The sequence below is a fragment of the Prionailurus viverrinus genome, chromosome B4 (genome assembly GCF_022837055.1).
Source record: "Prionailurus viverrinus isolate Anna chromosome B4, UM_Priviv_1.0, whole genome shotgun sequence".
Classification (NCBI taxonomy): domain Eukaryota; kingdom Metazoa; phylum Chordata; class Mammalia; order Carnivora; family Felidae; genus Prionailurus; species Prionailurus viverrinus.
This window is the reverse complement of record NC_062567.1, coordinates 92,604,060-92,627,008: the sequence shown is the minus strand read 5'-3', so window position 1 is coordinate 92,627,008 and position 22,949 is coordinate 92,604,060. Positions and strand designations below refer to the sequence as shown.

Genomic DNA, 22,949 nt, shown 5'->3' with positions numbered 1-22,949 from the left:
CTGCCATGAGCTGTCTTCTCGTGGGACTCCCACCTGCTACACTTACCCGCTGAAAGCTGAACCACCTTTCCCGTCAGCCAGAACGTGCTCACTCCTGCTCTGTGTTCACCTCTTGTCACGTGCTCCCAGATACAGCTCCTTCTTTTCACCTAAAATTTTCTGAAATAAAATAATGTGTTGACTGCCTTTAGCATGTTAACATTAGCTGTATTGTCAGGAGCCTCTATTACAAAGAGGATTTTTTTTTATTTTTAAAAAATATATCATTAATCCAAATGCAAAATAACTTATTAATAACCTTGTAATTTATTAATAAGCTGATAATTTATTCCCAGTTTATTGGGGAAGATTAGGTAATAAGGATTCCACACATATAAACACATACTCTTGATAATTGAAGTTTACCTGTATAATTGTATAGGGATGTAAATCTTTTTAATTTATATTACACATTTCTCTGTTTTAAATACATATATATTTTATTGTTGTTTTAACACTTGGTCATACTGTACAAGTTGCTTTTCTTTAAAATAATAATAGATGTACCTCTGAGTCTTTAGATATAAATTTGATTTATTTCTTCCAAATAGTTGCATAATTTTCAAGTTTATATATACCATACTTTCTTGAACTACTTCTCAGAATCAATGTACATTCAGGCTGTTTGCCATTTTCTTGCTTTGTGTATATGTTTTGTATTTGCCACAACAAAACTGCCGCAGTCAGTATCTTGTATAGACACCCTTGGAGGAAGAGGAACATGTGTATGTATGTATCTATGTATAATGTGTGTATGTACATAAATGTATATTGCTTGTTCATTTAGGTATTTTATAAAGATGAATAAGATTTTTAAGAGAGAGATTATCACAAGAGTGTTTTAATTACTATATTACCAAATTTTTATTTTCTGAACAGTTGTAGCAATTCACCCTCCTACCAGTAATGTATAAAGGTGCCTGCCTGACTGGTACACAGTCTCTCTAGCGGTTAGTTTCTGTTCTTAATTTCTGCTGACCAAGGGAGTAACAGTTGTACTTCATTATTGCTTACATTTGCGTTTCCACGATGATATAAAAGACTGAACACCTCTCATGTGGATTGGTTATTTGGATTTCATCTCATGCAATTGCTTATTCGTAAGTTGCATATCAGGTTAATTATCTTTTTCTTAACAACTTGTAGAAGCTTTTTGTTTCTTGGGACATAATCCCTTTGTCTGCCATATGGGTGGCATTTATTTCTTCCCAGGCTGTCATTTCTCTTCTTTATAGTGTCTTTTGCTATACAGATTTTTAATTGTGTTGTGCTCATATGTTTATATTCACCTCCTTTTAGAAACAACCTTTGTGACTGTCTCTTTTTTTTCTTCTCAACAATATATCATGGTCATTCTTATAAGGCAGTTTTAACTCTCTCATTTATCTTCCCCCGATTTCTTTATACATGGATAAACTTATGCATGTGTAGTTCTACCCAACTGAGAAATCACTTATTTCACTTTTTATTGCAGTCATTTTGTATCATGTTTTTTGACTTCCTCTCCCCTCCTTCCCTTCATCTGCTTCATCTGCTTCTATTGAAGCCCCTTATCTTCCTGGTCATTCCCACTAGAATCTAAGGTGCATCCTTCGTTTTTTTTTCTTCACACTCATCTCATCACATAAACACACACACGTACATGCACAGTCACACACAGATATGTGCATATATACACACATACACCTACATTGGGATTTTGTCATTTTGTAGTCCACAAAAATGTATAATATTCTAGACATTTTCTGCTCTCCCCCCAACATTCTTTCCCAATGATACCCATGGAAAACTTTTCTAATCAATGGTCATGATGGGTTCTTTTTTTTTTTTAATTTATTCATTTTATGTAGGCTCCACACCCAATGTGGGGCTTGAACTCAAGACCCTGAGATCAAGAGTCACAGGCTTTGCTAACTGAGCCAGCCAGGCGGCGCCCCATAATGGATTCTTTTTAATGGTGCAAACACCTTCATGGTGTGGTTATACCATAATTTATTCCTCTGTTCCTCTATTTGTAGTAATTCACAGTGTTTTCACCCTTGTTTTTCACCCTGTGAATAAGTTGTAAAAACACTTTTATACATATGCTGCTACATGCTAATACGTTTATTTCTGTGGAATAGATTCCCAAAAGTGAGATTGCTACATTGAAATAATATGTGACTGAATTTGTTTCTGAAAAGCAATAGTAATTTTCATTTTTACCAGAAAGTAGGAAAGTAGCCACCCTCCATCTCTATAAACAATGGTGTTACCACTCTTTTTTTTGTGTGATGATAAATGTAAATTTATATCTCATTATTACTTCTAGTTTCTTTTTTTTAAAAGCCTTGTTTTAACTTTTTAAAATTCTAGTTTCTTTTTTTTAATTTTTTTTAATGTTTTTATTTATTTTTGAGACAGAGAGAGACAGAGCATGAGCAGGGGAGGGGAAGAGAAAGACACACAGATCCGAAGCAGGCTCCAGGCTCTGAGCTGTCAGCACAGAGCCGGACGCGGGGCCCAAACTCACAGACTGTGAGATCATGACCTGAGCCGAGGTCGGATGCTCAACCGACTGCGCCACCCAGGTGCCCCGAAACTTCTAGTTTCTTTAAAAAGAATAACATGCCTTTTCTGAATATTCCAGATCAGTTGTCTTCCTTGACTGCATTGTGCAATCTGTCTTCTCTGCAAGTTTCCTGACCCCTTTCTGAATATCTCAGTGTCACTGTGCCCGACTCCAGTGGCCTCCCAAATGATGCCTCCACCCCACCTACTTGTTTGTCTCTGATATGTTTACAAAGTTTGGAATTGAAAACCAGAGACTGTATTTGCTCAAAACATTTAATCATCAATCGTAGAACTCTCAATGAAGGCCCAAAGAGTACCATTTATTATTTCAGCCTCATATTTTAGTAATCATTTAGTTCTTAAGAAAAATTTTCGTTCTAAACAGTGACCTTGCTAATAAGGGGAAGTTAAAAGGATTCTGTCTGTAAAACCATTGACCACCAATGTCAGTCTATTTGGGGGTATTAATAGCCTCAGAACCCACTTATCACATAACAAGGAAAATTATAACTTCAGATCACCACCTTAGAAAAAGGTGAATCGTCTCCATCATGACATTCTCTTTACACCCTGACACCACATTACCAAAATTTACAAAGACTCTGGTCTTTATAGTGTCTTTTTTTTTAATTAAAAAAATTTGTTTTTAATTTACATCCAAATTAGTTAGCATATAGTGCAACAATGATTTCAGGAGTAGATTCCTTAATGCCCCGTACCTATTTAGCCCATCAGCCCTCCCACAACCCCTCCAGTAACCCTCTGCTTGTTCTCCATATTTATGATTCTCTTCTGTTTTGTCCCCTTCCATGTTTTTATATTATTTTTGTTTCCCTTCCCTTATGTCCATCTTTTTTGTCTCTTAAAGTCCTCATATGAGTGAAGTCATATGATTTTTGTCTTTCTCTGACTGACTTAGCATAATTTCACTTAGCATAATACCTTCCAGTTCCATCCACGTAGTTGCAAATGGCGAGATTTCATTCTTTTTGATTGCGAAGTAATACTCCATTGTGTATATATATATACCATATTCTCTTTATCCATTCATCCATCGATGGACATTTGGGCTCTTTCCATACTTTGGCTATTGTTGATAGTGCTGTTATAAAAATGGGGGTGCATGTGTCCCTTTGAAACAGCACACCTTTATCCCTTGGTAAATACCTGGTAGTGCAATTGCTGGGTCGTAAGGTAGTTCTATTTTAGTTTTTTGAGGAACCACCATACTGTTTTCCAGAGTGGCTGCACCAGTTTGCATTGCCACCAACAATGCAAAAGAGAGCCTCTTTCTCTGCATCCTCGCCAACATCTGTTGTTGCCTGAGTTGTTAATGTTAGCCATTCTGACAGGTGTAGGGTGGTATCTCATTGTGGTTTTGATTTGTATTTCCCTGATAATGAGTAATGTTGAACATTTTTTCATGTGTCGGTTGGCCATCTGGATGTCTTCCTTGGAGAAGTGTCTATTCATGTCTTTTGCCCACTTCTTTACTGGATTATTTGGTTTTGGGGTGTTGAGTTTGATAAGTTCTTTATAGATTTTGGATACTAACCCTTTATCTGATATGTCATTTGCAAATATCTTCTCCCATTCTGTTGGTTGCTTTTAGTTTTGCTGATTGTTTCCTTTGCTGTGCAGAAGCTTTTTACTTTGATGAGGTCCCAATAGTTCATTTTTGCTCTTGTTTCTCTTGCCTCTGGAGACATGTTGAGTAAGAGGTTGCTGCGGCCAAGATCAAAGAGGTTTTGCCTGCTTTCTCCTCGAGGATTTTGATGGCTTCCTGTCTTACATTGAGGTCTTTCATCCATTTTGAGTTTATCTTTGTGTATGGTGTAAGAAAGTGGTCCAGGTTCATTCTTCTGCATGTCGCTGTCCAGTTTTCCCAGTACCAAGTGCTGAAGAGACTGTCTTTATTCCTTTGGATATTCTTTTCTGCTTTGTCAAAGATTAGTTGGACCACGTTTGTGGGTCCATTTCTGGGTTCTCTATTATGTTCCATTGATCTGAGTGTTTGTTCTTGTGCTAGTACCATACTGTCTTGATGATTTCCGCCTTGCAGTATAGCTTGAAGTCCGGGATTGTGATGCCTCCTGCTTTGGTTTCCTTTTTCAAGATTGCTTTGGCTATTCGGGGTCTTTTCTAGTTCCCTACAAATTTTAGGATTATTTGTTCTAGCTCTGTGAAGAATGCTGGTGTTATTTTGATAGGTATTGCATTGAATATGTACATTGCTTCGGATAGTATCGACATTTTAACAATATTTGTTCTTCCTATCCAGGAGCATGGAATCGTTTTCAATTTTTTTATGCCTTCTTCAATTTCTTTCATAAGTTTTCTATAGTTTTCAGTGTATACATTTTCACCTCTTTGGTTAGATTTATTCCTAGGTATTTTATGTTTTTTTGGTGCACTTGTAAATGGGATCAATTCCTTGATTTCTCTTTCTGTTGCTTCATTGTTGGTGAATAGGAATGCAACTGATATCTGTGCATTGGTTTTATATCTGCAACTTTGCTGACTTCATGAATCAGTGCTAGCAGTTTTTTTGGTGGAATCTTTTGGGTTTTCCATATAGAGTATCATCTCATCTACAAAGAGTGAAAGTTTGACCTCCTCCTGGCCTATTTGGATGCCTTTTATTTCTTTGGGTTGTCTGATTGCTGAGACTAAGACTTCCAATACTATGTTGAATAACAGTGGAGAGAGTGGGCATCCCTGTCTTGTTCCTGACTTTAGGGGGAAAGCTCTCAGTTTTTCCCCATTGAAGATGGTATTAGCGTTGGGTCGTTCATATATGGCTTTTATGATCTTGAGGTATGCTCCTTCTACCCCTACTTTCTTGAGGGTTTTTATGAAGAAAGGATGCTATATTTTGTCAAATGCTTCCTCTGCATCTATTGAGAGGATCATATGTCTCTTATCCTTTCTTTTATTGATGTGACAAATCACATTGTTTTGCAGATATTGAACCAGCCCTGCATCCCAAGTATAAATCCCACTTGGTCGTGGTGAATAATTTTTTTAATGTATTGTTGGATCCAGTTGGCTAATGTCTTGTTGAGGATTTTTGCATCCATGTTGATCAGGGAAATTGGTCTGTAGTTCTCCTTTTTAGTGGGGCCTCTGTCTGGTTTTGGAATCAAGGTAATTCTGGCTTCATAGAAAGAGTTTGGAAGTTTTCCTTCCGTTTCTATTTTTTGGAACAGCTTCAAGAGAATAGGTGTTAACTCTTCCTTAAATGTTTGGTAGAATTACCCTGGAAAGCCATCTGGCCCTGGACTCTTGTTTTTTTGCAGATTTTTGATTACTAATTCGATTTCCTTACTGGTTATGGGTCTGTTCAAATTTTCTATTTCTTCTTGTTTCAGTTTTGGTAGTGTATATGTTTCTAGGAATGTGTCCATTTCTTCCATATTGCCCATTTTATTGGCATATACTTGCTCATAATATTCTCTTATTATTGTTTTTATTTCTGCTGTGTTGGTGGTGATCTCTCCTTTTTCATTCTTGATTTTATTTATTTGGGTGTGTTCCTTTTTCTTTTTGATTAAACTGGCTAGTGATTTATCAATTTTGCTAATTCTTTCAAAGAACCAGCTTCTTGTTTCATTGATCTGTTCTACTGTGTTTTTGTTTTTGATAGCGTTAATTTCTGACCTAATCTTTATTATTTCCTGTCTTCTGCTGGTTTTGGGTTTTATTTGCTGTTCTTTTTCCAGCTCCTTAAGGCATAAGGTTAGGTTGTGTATCTGAGATCTTTCTTCCTTTTTTAGGAAGGCCTGGATTGCTATGTACTTTCCTCTTATGACCGCCTTTGCTGAGTCCCAGAGGTTTAGGGTTGTGGTGTTATCATTTTCATTGACTTCCATATACTTTTTAACTTACTCTTTAACTGCTTGGTTAGCCCATTCATTCTTTAGTAGGATGTTCTTCAGTCTCCAAGTATTTGTTACCTTTCCAAATTTTTTCTTGTGGTTGATTTTGAGTTTCATAGCTTTGTGGTCTAAAAATATGCATGGTATGATCTCTATCTTTTGTACTTACTTAGGGCTGATTTGTGTCCCAGTATATGGTCTCTTCTGGAGAACACTCCATGTGCACTGGAGAAGAATGTATATTCCACTGCTTTGGGATGAAATGTTCTGAATATATGTGTTTAGTCAATCTGGTCCAGTGTGTCATTCAAAGCCATTGCTTCCTTATTGATTTTTTGATGAGATGATCTGTCCGTTGCTGTGAGTGGGGTGTTGAAGTCTCCTGCTATTATGGTATTACTATAGATGAGTTTCTTTATGTTTGTGATTAATTGATGTATATATTTGGGTGCTATCACATTTGGTGCATAAATGTTTACAATTGTTAGGTCTTCTTGGTGGATAGACCTCTTAATTATGATATAATGCCCTTCTACATCTCTTGATACAGTCTTTATTTTAAAGTCTAGATTGTCTGATATAAATATGGCTACTCCGGCTTTCTTTTGTTGACCATTAGCATGATAGATGGTTCTCCATCCCCTTACTTTCAATCTGAAAGTATCTTTAGGTCTAAAGTGGGTGTCTTGTAAACAGCATATAGATGGATCTTGTTTTCTTATCCATTCCGTTACCCTATGTCTTTTGATTGGAGCATTGAGTCCATTGATGTTTAGAGTGAGTACTGAAAGATATGAATTTATTGCCATTATGATGCTTGTAGAGTTGGAATTTCTGGTGGTGTTCTCTGGTCCTTTCTAATCTTTGTTGCTTTTGGTATTTACTTATTTTTTTTCATCTTTTCTCCCCTCAAAGGGTCCCCCTAAAATTTCTGCAGGGCTGGTTTAGTGGTCACGAACTCCTTTAATTTTTGTCTGGGAAACTTTTTATTTCTCCTTCTATTTTGAATGACAGCCTTGCTGGATAAAGAATTCTTGGCTGCATATTTTTCTGATTCAGCACACTGAATATATCATGCCACTCCTTTCTGGCCTGCCAAGTTTCTGTGCATAGTTCTGCTGCAAACTTGATCTGTCTTCCCTTGTAGGTTAGGGACTTTTTTCCCTTGCTGCTTTCATGATTCTCACCTTGCCTGAGTATTTTGTGAATTTGACTATGATATGCCTTGTTGATGGTCGGTTTTTGTTGACTATAATGGGATTCCTCTGTGCTTCCTTGATTTTGATGTCTGTGTCTTTCCCCAGGTTAGGAATGTTTTCTTCTATGATTCGCTCACATAACTCTTCTACCCCTATTTCTCTCTCTTCCTCTTCTGGGACCCTTATGATTCTGATGTTGTTCCTTTTTAATGAGTCACTGATTTCTCTAATTCTTAAGTTGTGTTCTTTTATCTTAGTCTCCCTCTTTTTTTCTGCTTCATTTTTCTCCATAAGTTTGTCCTCTATATCGCTGATTCTCTGTTCTGCCTCATCCATCCTTGCCAACATGGCATCCATTCAAGATTGCAGCTCAGTTATAGCATTTTTTGTTTCATCTTGACTAGCTTTTACTTCTTTTATCTCCACAGAAAGGAATTCTAATCTATTTTTGACTCCAGCTAGTATTCTTATTATTGTGATTCTAAATTCTGGTTCAGACATCTTGCTTTTATCTGTGTTAGTTAAGTCCCTGGCAGTCGTTTCTTCCTGCACTTTCTTTTGGGGTGAATTCCTTCTTCCTACTCCTTCTTTTGGGGGAAAGTGGGTTGATAGGTTAGAGAAAAAAAGGGGAAGAAAGCAAAAAAAAGAAATTGTTTGAAAATTTGAAAAAAATGAATAAAGTAGACTAAAATGAAATGATGGAAATAAAATAGAATTTGAAAAAATCTACACAAAAGTAAAGAATATAGTAGAAAAAAATTAAAGTAAAATATTTTAATAAAAATTGAAAATAAAAATGAATTTTTTCTCTTTCTGTATTCAAGAAAAAGAAAAGAAACGAAAAGGAGAAAAAAAAGAAAGAAAAGAAAAAAAACTGAATAGTTGGACTGGCTAACAGACTGAAATGTGACTGAAATTACTTCGTTTTCCCCTAGAAGTCAAACTGTGAGGCGCTTTATAGTCCATAAACTAAGCAAGCGGTGAGACTTGTGTTCTTGAAAAGTGAATTTGGCACAGTTGGGCAGGGCTTGGTGTAATGGCTCGGTTCTCCACTAGATGGTGCTGCTAGCCTACTGGGGTGGAATGTTGTGGTCCTTGTAGATGTGTATGGGCATGCGCAGGAGTGGTGAAATGACATCACCCAGCTACTCAGTCTGTAGTATCCGAACTCTGTCCTCCCCTATCAGCAGTTGGGCACCCGTCCTTCATCTTTGGCTTCCGTCCACTCCCCGCTTCCACACTGTTTGTGATAAAAGCCCAGGCGGCACCTCCTTCCCGAGTTTTGTCTCAGATGAGGCTGCCTTCCCCAGCCCCCCCACTTCTGACGGACTTTGGCTTTGATCTGCTTGGCCCCTCTGCTGACAGTCTTACCAAGCAATGGCCAGGTGCCGGCCACACCCAGGAATGCTTGCAGGACCGTGCTGCTGCCAATGCCCAGAGACTGTGGCCAGGTGCCAGCCCACCCCAGAAAAAGTTCGTGAGACAGTATAGCAGCAGCGCCTCAGGGACTATGGAAAATCACAATGCATATCTGGCAAAAGGCTTCACCCCCAATGACCTTGTTCCAGCACCAGAGAACGTGGCTGTTCTTTGGGGTCTGCTGGTCCCAGGTGGCCTCACATCCTCTACCAAATATCCTTCCAGCAGTGGAACCGCTTCTCTCCATGTGGCCTGAGAACCTCCCGGACCCTACTCTGCTCCTGGGGATTTGCCCTTCCCACCAGATCACCACCAGGTATCAAGCTTCAGAGTTTCAGGCTCTGCGCTCCCCCTGTTTACAGTCTTAATGGAACTTAAACCCTCTCCTTTCTTCTTTCTCCCTTTTTAGTTCAGTCCCTGCGTCTGTTTCCAATTTTCCACTTTCTCACCAGCTGCTTTTGGGGAGGGGTGCTTTTCCTGTATTCTCCCCCAAGCCCCATCTCCATCCTCTCTCTGCACGCTAAAGCAGCTCCCTGCCCTCCACGGCTTCCCTCTCCCCAAGTTCACCTCTCCATGCCACGTACCTGCTGAATTCTGTGGTTCAGGTTGTGCAGATTGTTGTGTTAATCCTCCAGTCAGTTTTCTAGGTGTGCAGGATGGTTTAGTGTTGGTTGGGCTTGTATTGTTGGTCTGTGTTCTTGTATTTCATGGATGCAAGACACACAAAAAACTTCCATGCTGTTCTGCCATCTTGGCTCCTCCTGGTCTTTATAGTGTCTTAAATTTTGGTGTCTGGGAACATTTATTTTCTCTCCTACAGGGAGAGACTACAGGACTATGTCCCTGTATATTCTTAGAGTAAAATTATAGACTAGACATATGTCTCTAGTAGAAGACAATGGCAGTAGCTCACAGAAGGAGGTAGACCAATGATGAGAGTGGTCCTGTCCATCCAGCAGTTTCACAGTAATCAAGTCCTTGGCAAAGGACCCCAAGTATCTTAGTTCTGTAGGTTCAAGCATAGTGAGGAAATCATTTGGCTCTCTTAAAGACTTCTCATCAATCATTTAAATTCCTTGTGCTTTGATTTTAGAGTCAACAAAATTGACTTCTTTTCATGACTGGGCCTCCATCCTGTTTAACTTGAGGGTGAAAATCCTAGTTCCTGTGCAATTACTTCTCATTGTAAATGAGGTCACTGGATACCCAGATTTCCCAGGCAGTTTTAGTGGCATTAGTCGTTGTCTCAGGGTCCCATCACTCCTGGGCACTGATGAGGGGGAGTAAGTCTCAAAGTTCAGTTCCAAATCCCAAAAAGTTGGCAACCTAATCAGTCTACTACACAGTGAAGTCAGGTTTATTGCAACCACTTGATCTCCAAGTTAATGCAAGTGCTAGTAGAGGAAGTGGTCTGACAAACCACCTGTCTAACTCACTCATTTTGCAGATGGGCTCAGAAATATGAGGTGGCTTTCTTGAGACTGAGAGCTCATGAGAGATCAAAGCATCTTGAATCAGATACTAATCTGAATCTCAGTTTTTCTCATGAAAAATTAGGACATTAGCATCTGTTCCCTTTCATTCATAAGGACTTTAGTGTTGAAATGAATCAATATATGTGAAAATACTTTTGAAATATTTATGCTATGCATAAATGCAGGTATCATAAAATTGTTTGAACATTTAATGTTATATCTCCGCCAGTAGGAGCATCAGAAATCTCTGGATAGATTATAATAGCTACCATTTATTGACTTACTATCTATGAACAGGCCCTCTACCAAATTCATCTCATTTAAAGATTTTCATTATGATACCTCTGGCCCTAAAAAGAGTGGAATAGTTGACTTAGTAGGCATCAGGATGTTTCTGCCATTGTTTCTTTGAAAGACATTTAAGATGGACAGTATATCACAGGCCAGGCTCTGGAGTCAGGTTTTGAACTCAGGCACATCCTTTGCAGTATCTATGCACCAAACTTACCTGCCTCTATGAAGCCTGTTTTATGTGTCATTATATGATCTTCTGTAGAAATAAGAGTAACTAATAGTCAATAGAACATAAATTCTATTATATCCATATTTTAAATAACCTTGAAAAAAATAAAATGAACTTAAAAAAAAACGGATATCACTCCAATTCTCTTCATAGTCTTAAGAAAACTCTATGAGTGTAGAGTTAAAAATAAGATTACTAAATTTGTTTTCATTATTTTCTATTCAGAAAGGTTAAGTCTATCTTTATTTTTAAAAATAGGTTCAAAAGAGCCACTCTGAAAAACAGTATTGTTACCTATCTAACTCATCCAGCCTTCCCCACTGTGGAAAAGAGAATTATGGAAATGAGGCCAAGGTCTGATCTGAGGTGACAAGAGATCCCCTGCTCAAAAATACTTAGCAGCCTGTCACACAGTCTAAACTTCCATCAGCACAGAATAATTTACTCTGATAATGCCACCAAATAGCCACGATATTTGGAATGAATAAAGTCTTGCTATCTGGCAGTACTCAGGTACTGAGAGATTCCTCATATAATTTTTCCAGATACTGCCAACAAAGCATTTATGTGTACAGCATGCCTTAGCTACTGGCATGATAATTAATATTGCTGTACATGATGGGCTCTGGATCCCTAGCCTTGTCCTAATGGAATGGATGAGTATTCAGATGCATAATTTTTCCCTCAAAGAGAAAGAGTGGCTTAGGCTTGGAATACTGTTGAAGCAGAGCCGAGTCAGGCCAGGGGCTGGGAGAGATCTGAGCAGTCAGAGTACAACATACAGGATGTGGGCACCTAAGAGGTGGGAGTGGGGTTGAGACTGATTTGATGTAAGGATGGTTCTACAGACAAACAGCTCCTCTGGCCAAACGTCCCTCAGGCTGGCTTTGCTGCTGGTGAAATTTTTGGCAAAGCATCCCATTGGCCAGAGAGGTCATAAGCTCGTAGTCTGTGAGCTGAAGTCAGCCCACAAATGAGTCTTTTGGCCCCAAGGAGTAAGAAGGGAATTGAAGAGGAATGCCCTCAAGCAGGCCTCCCACCCTCCCACCTACCCTGCACAGACCCCACCATTGGGAAATTCCTCCCCTTCACTCCTTGGGTTTCCTGCCTGGCCCCTGAGATCTTTTGAGTTTGTGACATTGGTTTTGGATTTCAGAGTCGGTGTCTCTATCCCAAGTGTTGGTTGTATTTGTAACCTATTCCAAAATCTGTTCATGTCCTTTGCCTGCTTTTTCAGGATCTCATTTATATATCCTCTGCTCAATTAATGTGATGGTACTGTGAAAACCGTGGTGGAAATGTTACTGTGAGTCTTTGCAGGGCCTCAAGACTGCTGAATATCATAAGCACACATTCTGAAGCTGCGATAATTAAGGCCTTCTTTCACAAGCATTAGTAACACAGTGTGTGTATTGGGCATCATGGTTGTCAGGATGGCTTAAGGGAAGTGGACTTTTCTAGAAGCCTCTCACTTTTCTGACATTCTGCTGACAGAAGGTTGCATTATAAATGTAACATTTTCACAGTGTTGGAAGCATCTGTCTCCCCACTGTCTTTGAGGCAATAGGGCCTGAAGATTACACTTAAAGATGTTCACTGTTGTTCCCTTTGTACTGGTACTTTATTGAGAATATGTAGAAAACATAATCACGGGATAATTGCAAATCTAGAGAATACGGTAACAATAAAAGAATAACAGAAACACCACTTTCTACCGTGTATCGGGCTCCCACTGTTCATAAGTCACGATGGCACCGGATTCCATTCCTCTATCTCATAATGCTATGTGGTATTATTACTCTTTTTTTAAATTTTTTTTTAACGTTTTTATTTTTGAGACAGAGAGAGACAGAGCATGAATGGGGGAGGGTCAGAGAGAGGGAGACACAGAATCGGAAACAGGCTCCAGGCTCTGAGCTGTCAACACAGAGCCCGACGCGGGGCTCGAACTCACGGACCGCGAGATCATGACCTGAGCCGAAGTCGGCCACTTAACCGACTGAGCCACCCAGGTGCCCCTTATTACTCTTATTTTATAGTTAATGACATGGAGGCTCCTGGAGCTTGTCACACAGAAAGTATCTTGTTTGATTTTAAAGACAGTACTATTTCCACCATGTGGTCTGCATCTCTTCTCATCTGTGGACTTTTGGAAAGGTCTGGTTAGGACTGGAGATGATTGGCAACTGTCCCCCTGGACTCCTAGCAAGAGGAGAATCATTCGTGCAGGGAAAGCCAAGGGCTTTCTCTTGGATGGTAGGTTTTCTCGGTGCCAGGGAGCTCTGAAGTTCATGGCCTGGGTCTCGTGATAAAATTTCCACTCTAATGCTCCCATGGTCTTTTCTCAATTGTGGCAACCGGAGAAGGTTGCTCGACTCTTTGGAAAGTTCTATGTTGTTGTATTAGTTTCCTATGGCTGCAACAAATTTCCATAAACATAATGGCTTGGAACAACACATTTATCATCATATAATTCTGGAGATCAGAAGTCCAAAATCTTATTGGGCTAAACTCAAGGTGTCCACAGGGCTGGTTTCTTCTGGAGGCTCTTGGGGAGAAATTTGTTCCTTGCCTTTTCCAGCTTCTGGGGGCCACCTGCATTCCTTAGCTGATGGCTCATTTCTAGCAATGGCATCCTTGTGACTTGTCATCACACCTCCTTGTCTCTCTCTCAGACCTTCCTGTCTCCCTCTTGTGAGAACTGTTGTGATTACATTGTGCCCACTTGGAAAATTCAGGACAATTTTCTATCTTGGGGTACTCCATCAATCACATGCCTCTTGCCTCGCATTCATAAGATTAAGATAGCGACATCTTTGGGGGGCCATTATTCAACCCACAACAGCCACTGACCATGATGATTTTTCCATTGGTAATGATACCCACTTTGAACAGCTCAGGACTGTCCCAGCATCTCCTGGGACAAAGCATCCCGAGTTCCCCTCTTGTATAGCTCTTCAAGGCAAGAGTATGACTGGCTAGGCCAATTTGTGCTCCTTGCTTGCCATCAAACAGGGCTTGAAATTTGGTGGACGCCAAGCTGGATGCAGCCTCCAGCTGCATATTTTGTATAGTCTTCAGTGCGTTTTTTTCTTGAGTAGGGAATTTTATACCAAAAATTTGCATTTCAAGTATTTCTATAAAAATTGGGAGACCTAGCATCACAGTGCCACTTTTCCAAATGGCTGCATAATTGCTTCTGCCTTCAAACAGAATATGTGCTCTCTCAGTCACCTTCATCTCTGCCACTGTCTGATGACGAATTACACCTGGCTTACTTCACTCATTTATTTTAACTGCTTGGACTCTGTAGTTTAAGTGTCTGAGTTTATAATCATGATTCTAAAAACACAGCATAAGTATGCATATTAGAGAGCATTTGCTCAGATAATTTGGACAGGGACAGTAACTTTCTCTATATATGTAGAAAAGTCTGTGTTAATCCCTAAGTATCCAGGAAAAGCACTCTGGATGCTGTGTCCCAGGGGGTGCTTGGGCACTCCTTCCTTCACTGGAGGTAAAATTTTCTACCTGTCATTGGGAAAGTAAGCATCTTTTCCCTCTTTCTGGGACTGTTTCATAAGTACATCAGTTCCTTAAAATTTAGAATCTACTTTATTCCAAATAAAGACTTTCATCATCTTTATGACCACAGTCTCAGAGTGGTTGGCACACAGCGGGTGTTGAATGAATGAATAATAAATACTTGTTGAATGAATAAATAAATGATGATAATGACAATGATATTGATGATAGCTAACATTTATGAGAACTTAGTTATAAATGGATGTTACATCTTTGAATGAGATAGCAAATGCAAACCTGATACAGACAAGTTCACTGTGAGTGCCTGTCCTCCCACAGGCCCTGGAAAGGCAACCTTATTAATCATGTGACCCCACAGCTGATGGGAACACAGAAAGATTCCTAAGTGAATGACACTCTACCCTTAGCTAAACAGGAGCCTATGACATGGCCTGTTGCAAAGAGCACTCACAAGAAACAAGCCTGAAACTTTAGAGGTTTTTTCCTTTTGAGAACTGAGATGAAGAGAAATGGTTTGTCTAAAGTTGGTAGTGGATGCTTGAGCAAATGGGTCATGCCATAGATTAGGGACTGGCTTCCAGTCTGCCACATGCAAGATGATTATGCAGAAATGATGCAGCTATTGAGAGAGAGAGAGAGACGATCTCAGTTCCTGATTTTCCAGTGTTCAGTTATGATTTACATGAGGCTTGACTATTTTGGTGTGGCTATGAAATTGTCTTTTGTATCCTTACAGCTTTTCTTCTCTGTCTTTAACTCAGAAAGGATATCTGCTCCTTATCATTAAAACACTTGTCTGGAATGTTGCTTCACCTAGGATCTTAGCATGACAGTGGAATTTAATGAAGATCGGACTGTGGAATAGCAGTGTGGCCAAAGTGAAAATCAAAGGAAACTAAGAGTTCTGATGGCTTTGGGCACTACAAACTCCTAGAAGGTCATTCTGAACAGAACTGGGACTCAGTGATATTAAGCACTGAATGTTTTCCAACATGTGAAAGTTCCCGAGTCCTTCGATTCTGAAAGGAAAATAATAATAATAATAATAAAAATACCTGGGAAATATTTCACCCTGTTATGAAGGGAGAAGAAATGATAGCCATTGGCTCATTAGAATTACTGGACTGAAAATTTTGTCAATTAAACCAAAAAAAACCTATGAAAATTTAATTGGGCATTTTAGGAATCAGCTTGCTAAATTTGAAGAGATTGCATTCTTAGTTTTAGAATATGCTTCCTGGAATAGCTACCTTCCAAGTGCACATAATCTTTATAAAATAGCTTCAGCATTAATTTTTCACGAATTGAAAAGCGTGCTAGAGGATTAAAGTAGAATAATAGATGTAACATTACATAAAAGTAGGACACTCATAAATCATTTATGACTTCCGTGCTCATCAGGACTTGGCTTTTTGAATCTTAATTGAAAACTAATGTGGCTATATTCTTGAAAAAAGTAAATTGGTTATTCTGATAGCAGACAACTTTCATTAGGGAGTTAATTAATTTGGGGAGGCTGAGAGTCTTCTGTATCAAACATACTTACACAGTCATGTCCAGTCATGGAACTTTATTTAATTACAGTCATCTTCTGGTCAGTGCACATTGTTTATCTTTTATTTTCACTTTGATCAATGCCAGTTAGATACTGTGTAAGTTATTATGGGCTATAATTTTATATAAAGGTATAGAGTAGGTTTAGACCCCAAGTAGGAAACAGAGCAGCTGGTTGCTAAGAAGACCTATTCTACAGAAACTTTGACACTACACCGATGCTCATGCCTTTCTACTTCCATCTTCCTTTTATGTTTTCTTCCTCATCAATTGCTATGATAAACTTAGACATTTTTTGGATGCCAAATGAGATGCTATTCAAAAGTAATTGACCCTTGGGGTACCCAGCTGGCTCAGCCGGTAGAGCATATGACTCTTGATCTCAGGGTTGGGAGCTCAAGCCCCATGTTGGGTATAGAGCTCTACTCAAAAAAAATTAAATTAAATTAAATTTGATTTATAAAATTTAATATCAATATTTAATATCAAATTATTAAATTTATTTGATTTACTTGATCCCTGTTTTGATAAATTAAGCAATGGATGCAATAGCTGATATACTTTTTCTGTTCTGAAATTATTTATATAATTTATTTTTACCCTTTGAATTTTTCTAACCATCTTAATTCCCCTCTTTAGTACAAATAATTAGGTCTGCTAATTATTGAAGATTTAAAAGCACTAATTATGATACCTACAAGTCTGTAAAAAAAAAAAAGCATCATTATCTTCATTGCATAGATGAGGAAACTGAAGCTCATCTATGTCACAATAGGTAACTTATCTAGGGCTGGAGGATTTTACCAAGCTCTTGTAACTTTTTACACTGCTTCAGTTTTCCCTGGGGACTGAGGACAATTGCCCTACTTTCTCCCCCACTAATTATAAACTTTGTCTTGCCGACCGTGGATTGGTATGGGAAAGTAAGGTTTGGTCGTGAGCAATGCTGATATATTTGCCTTATGTCCTCACCCTCGGGCCAGATGTCCCTTTGTTTAAAATTCCTCCTTAAAAGAGCATAACAGTCTGAAGATCACTCCATTCTGAATGTAAGTTTACAGCCTGGTTTTGAAATCCAAATTTTATTCCTTAAGAACTATATTAGAAAGGCAGTAACCAATTAAGGCCACCTGTTTATGTCCACAGTGCTGTTTGGGAAAATCCTCATATTAAGAAAGAGATTGATGCCCCTTCAACAAGGGAGATGACCTTAACTTGGGATAGGAAGAATGGATACATCTGCTTACCCAACCCCAGGACCGAACAAAAGTCTCTGTGTGACCTGAATGAGTTCAATGTAACCCTGAACACAGTTCTGACTGGGATCAATCCCAGTCATTCCACAAGGCTTTGGGAAATTTGCATGGATGCCATTAGAATTTAATCTCCATTAAGGATATTTGGAACAGAAAAGCCCAGCCTTTGTATGGTTTTGTAGATTTCACAATCTGACTGATAACTTCTATAAAAATTTATTGTTTGCCATTTGCCAGGCATCATCTCAAGCTCACCGTTATAGCCATCATAGAAAAATATTTGGGAATTTGAAAATTAAATTCTTATCAATTCTAGGAATGGGAAAGACCACATACAAAACTGATTTTATGGAAACCTACAACAAGAAAATGGTTTAACCAAAACACTAACAAATGTCCTCAGAGACTGAGCTCTGAGATTTCTCTTTGTCTTTCTTCCTAGCTGGCATTTCATTCCTGATCACTGCTACTTTGCATTAGTCTTTCCCTATTCTAAATACTATTGCACAGGAGCCCTTCATTTATTCAACAAATCTTTATTGAGTATTTTTTATGTGTCAAGCACTACTTTCAATTCTGGGGATCCAAAATAAAAAGCTTTCTCTTACTCTAGTGGAGGAAGACAATACATGCATAGTATTTCAAGCACTGATAAGTTCTAGGAAAAAAAAACAGCAAAGCAAATAGAGGGTTATACTGAGACCTGGTTTACATATATTTGCCAGGAAGGAGGCTTCAGTTTTCCACACTGTCTAGTACCCACACTGCACATAGTAGTAACTCAATAAATATTCAGTACATTAAATATACTGTAAGTGCTTGTTGACCACATGGTTTGTGTCTCATGTGCCTTAACTTCCATGACTAGAGTATATTATATATTTCCTATAAAAAAATACAGGTTCTAACATTTATTTTTAAATTCCCATGAAACACTACTTAGAACTAAGCTTAGAAGAAGAACAAGGTTGCTGGTTGGTAAACCCAAATCTGATCATGGGGTTCTCATAGGTAACTGTGAACATACATAAACAAGGTAGCTACATACACACAGTAAATGTGGGTCACGGAGTATGCAATAAGAGTATTTCACATTAATGTAATTAAATATCCACACATGAAAGTAGGTTTTCTAAGCACATACATAGTTTCAGAAATGCATATCAACCTCTTGATTCATCCTCAATTGATAGGAACTCTGAACTCTTTAGGATTTAGTTGTACTAACTTGGTATGTATCAAATAATTACAGTTACATAGGATCCCATTTAATAGAATGTTTCTTAAAGGAGTCTATTCATATGTACTTCTCATTAAGTTAAAGAACTGAAAAAGTGTTTTGCATAGAAAATATTGACTTATGTTCCATGTCCTTAGGTTAACTCTATTCGTTCTGGTTTGCATTTTCTAAAAGTGGTATTTGCCTTGCTGCCACCATGTAGAATTCAGAGGAAATGCATTCACAACACTGGAAAGTTTCATTGTGTCCTTTTTCCAGAAAGGATCCCAGTGTCCACTGTCTTTTTCCGGAAGCTATTTCAGTGTGGATTTTATGATGGGACTATCTATGAAAACCTTATGAAAGATAGGAGTTTGAATATAAACCATGAAGTTAAAAAAAAGTCAATGACTTGGATTTAGCAAGTAACAAAAGGTTTTCAGGATGAAGAAGGAAAAAAAGAGAGAATATTATAATAACAAGAAAGAAAAAAGAAAATAAATTGAGATTAAGCAGAATGTTTCTTGAGCACTTGTTTTATTGTTACCCCTGTAACAGGTAGTTGCGGAATGGTAAAAACAGAGTTATTCTGCTATTAAGATGATAAATCATCAATGGAGCACTTGGGTGACTCGGTCGGTTAAGCATCCAACTTCGGCTCAGGTCATGATCTCATGGTTCGTGGGTTCTAGCCCCACATCAGGCTCTGCTGACAGCTCAGAGTCTGGAGCCTGCTTCCAGTTCTATGTCTCTATTTCTCTCTCTCCTCCCCTGCTCACACTCTGTCTCTCTCTCTCTCTCTCTGTCAAAAATAAATAAATGTTAAAAAAATTTTAAATCATCTAGGAGAAAAGACTTGCATATAAGTCTCTACTTACACAATGCCAGGGTCTTGGCATAATGAGTTTCAGCCTTACTCTCAGCTGATAAACTTGTTTCCTATTTCCCAGAAAAAAGTAGGACTCATTACAAAGGAACTCATTCTTCTTCCTGTCCGGCTCCTCATATATATAAACGTCTCTGGGTCTGTATATTTCCCTTCCTTTTTTCCCAAGTCTGACAGAAAACAGGTAAATCCTGTGGCCTGGAACTCATGCCCTCCCACTTTTCAGGAACTGCTCCATCTATCACCACCATTCCCCAGAAGCTTCAACCTTCACTAATAGTTTCCCCTCAGCACATGAATGTATGTTCACATCATAAAATGATATAGAACAATGGTAACATTAACAAAAAAAAAGCTTCTCCTTTGACCCTATGCCAGTTGATGTCAACCCTGGGCATATATTAAATCCCCCGGGATCTCTGGGGAAATAAATACTGATGCCTGGGGTCCAAATCAGGTCAAAGGAATCAAAATCCTTGAGTGGTGCTGCCCATGTATTACTAACATTTAAAACTACTCTGTTGATTTTAATGCATAGCCAGTTGAAGAACATTGGCCTGCATGATCCTGTGGCTCATTCTTCTCTCCTTTTAACATCCAGTCTTCTACAATTATTTATGAACTTCAAAGAATTCACAAATATACCAAGAAGGAAGCACTAGCGATGGGCCTCACACTACAGTGCAGCCAGGCTGATGGGGAACTAGAGAGCAAATTGCCTATAAACAGCCTCACACTGGCTGGCTCTAGTGCCCCTGCTGTGCTCAGTCCTTGGCTGGAGTGGTGAGGAGAGAGTATGACCTCAGCATGAAATGGTGGTGGTGCTGGGGCCTAATGATACAGTAGCTAGAGAACAACAGCAACAGGTTTTCTCTGAAAGGGAGAGCTGAGAACACACCCATTTGCTGCCACATCCCTAGATAAATGTCCCTGACATCTGGCTCTTACTGGTTCCTCTTCTGTGCCCCCAGGCTGAATTTTATCTTGCAGCTCTTTGTCAAGAAACAGTATAATTGAGGCATGTTCTTGCTTTCTGGGTTTTGCATAGACTTCTACCATCTTCCCGAGATAAAGCTTATCCCCTTAATTAGGCATTTATATATTCCCAAACTCTTATCACACATGCATAGACAGTTTCACAAGTGGCCAATCTTATGTATTGTGTATAGATTCCAAAAATGTAACCAACTTATTTTTGGAACACCTTATTGTTCTCCCACCACCGCCAGCATCCACCTCCAAAATATGTTAACTTAATAAATTTTATGCTTCCTGACTTATTTTATACAAGCTAAAATAATTACTAAATACTATATGCTGTATTTTATAGTCTCAAAGTCAAGTGTCTTGAAAGAGTGTCTTTCTCAGTTTCCATCAATCCGTGCAGTATGGATCCACCTTCACCAATGGAACAGTCTTATAAAGTTTCCAATCACCTAATTGACCAGTTCAATAATTGCTGACTCCTGTGTGACTCGAGATTTTGATACTGTTGACCCTTCCCTTCTTTGTGACATGCTCCTGGTTTTTCTGCTACTTCTTTGTTTGCTCTTTCACAACCTTCCAACCACACTTTAAATGCCTGTGTTCCCCAGGAGTCTATCCCCAGTCTAGTCAATATTCTTTTCACTCAAGATATCGAATACCTATTTGCTAATAACTCTCCAAATCTGTGTCTCCACAGAATAGACTCTTCTCTAGAGCTCCAGAATCAACAGGTATTTGGTCATTTGACCTCCTCATAAATACCTCCCTTCAGATGTTACGCAGGTAACTCAGATTTAAATAATTTTAAATTCAGATCCCACGTATTTCCCCCTTCTTCCCTCCTCCTGTTGTTCCTTGTATTGGTAAATATATATATCCAGTTGCCTAAGACAACTATACAGTGACACTAGATTCTCTCTCTTTCTCTCTTTATTTCTCACCTCACTTACTGAGTCAAATCAAACACCAACCCTAAATAATTCGAATCTATGTACTCTTTGCCATCCCAACTGCAATTATAATAATTAGGGATTTATAATTTCCTGCCTTATTTAGACCAACAGCTTCCAAACTGGCATTCCAGATTCCAGTTTGTGATCTCTGTTACCTCTGAAGATAGCATTTCAGGTGTGATCTCTGTTACCTCTGAAGTAATTATTCTCACAGGCAAATCTGTTCAGGTTGTCAGAAGTCTTCAATAGTTTACCATCCAGGATCCCTTACCATGCCACATGGAGTCTGCCACCATCTTGCCCCTGAAAACATGTCTAATTTCATCCTCTCTAGTCTCGCTTATGTTCTCTATACTCATTGTAACTGAACCACTTACGTGGGAGAATTCACTATGCTCATTCTTAACTGCCCTTGTGTGTATGCAGCTGTATCTGCCAACCTGGAAGATGCCTACTCATTCCTCACATCCCAGACAGAGTAGGTGCTCTCCTCAATGCTGCTGTTATTTCTTTCACATAGCTTCACTGTAGCCATTACTATTGTATTATAATTACTGGCATCTCTGTCTCCCCCCCGCCCAATGCGTGGCACTAATTAGATGCAGAGGTTGTGTCTTTAATCAATACATTCCCCAAACCTGGGCATTTAAGTGCCTGATAATATTTTTATTTGAATGAGTGCAGGAATGAGAATGGGTCCAAAGAATTGAATCTTAAAAATAAAAATACTTTTGAAAAGTTAGTACGTCCTCTCCTAAGTTGTTTTAAAATAGTTGTTTGAAGAGATACAGGAGGAAAAAAAATTAAAAGTGCTGTGGCCTGTAGATGAAAATGTTCCTCTAGGTACTCAAGTGCACAGATTTCATTCTATTAAAGCAACTTTAGAAGATTATCTCCCACTACCTATAATGGCTTCCATTGTGTCAAATATTCCCAGTGTAAGTAGGGCATGAGGGAGTCTCAAAACATGTTATATGAAGGTTTTCATATGCAGTACTTTGTTGTTGTTTAAATGGAATTTGTCCTGAAAGCCTTTTAAAAAATACCTGTATCCATACAATACTTAACTGTTGACAAAAGGTTGTCATGCCCTCTTTTCATCTGGCATTCAGAGTATCCCAAAGAGGTAGTCAGAACCAAAACGATCCATCTATTTATATACAACATAGGCTTTTAGAAGTTATGTAGCTTGCTCAAGGCTGACAGTCACTCAGTTACTGGAGCTGGAGCTGGAACGTAGTAGGACTTCTGGCTGCTACACTCATATTCCTTCTCGCCATCCTCACTGCTAGTGGTTTCTGTCTGCAGGGCACATGGAATTGTGGACTGTTAGTGCTGTCCAGCTCAGTTTCCATTCCTGCATTGCTTCCCATGGCCCCGTGGTCACTGGTCACTGTCAAGACCATGGATGTTATAGGAGGTTCCTCATTTCACAAATGCTTTCTCTCAGCATCTGTCCCAG

The 22,949-nt window shown here is 38.9% G+C and overlaps 1 protein-coding gene across 1 annotated transcript in view; it reads left to right on the top strand.

Moving 5' to 3' along the window:
* Window positions 1-22,949, top strand: part of PTPRR (protein tyrosine phosphatase receptor type R) — a 245,859-nt gene that overhangs the window by 31,864 nt on the left and 191,046 nt on the right. The window lies entirely within an intron of this gene.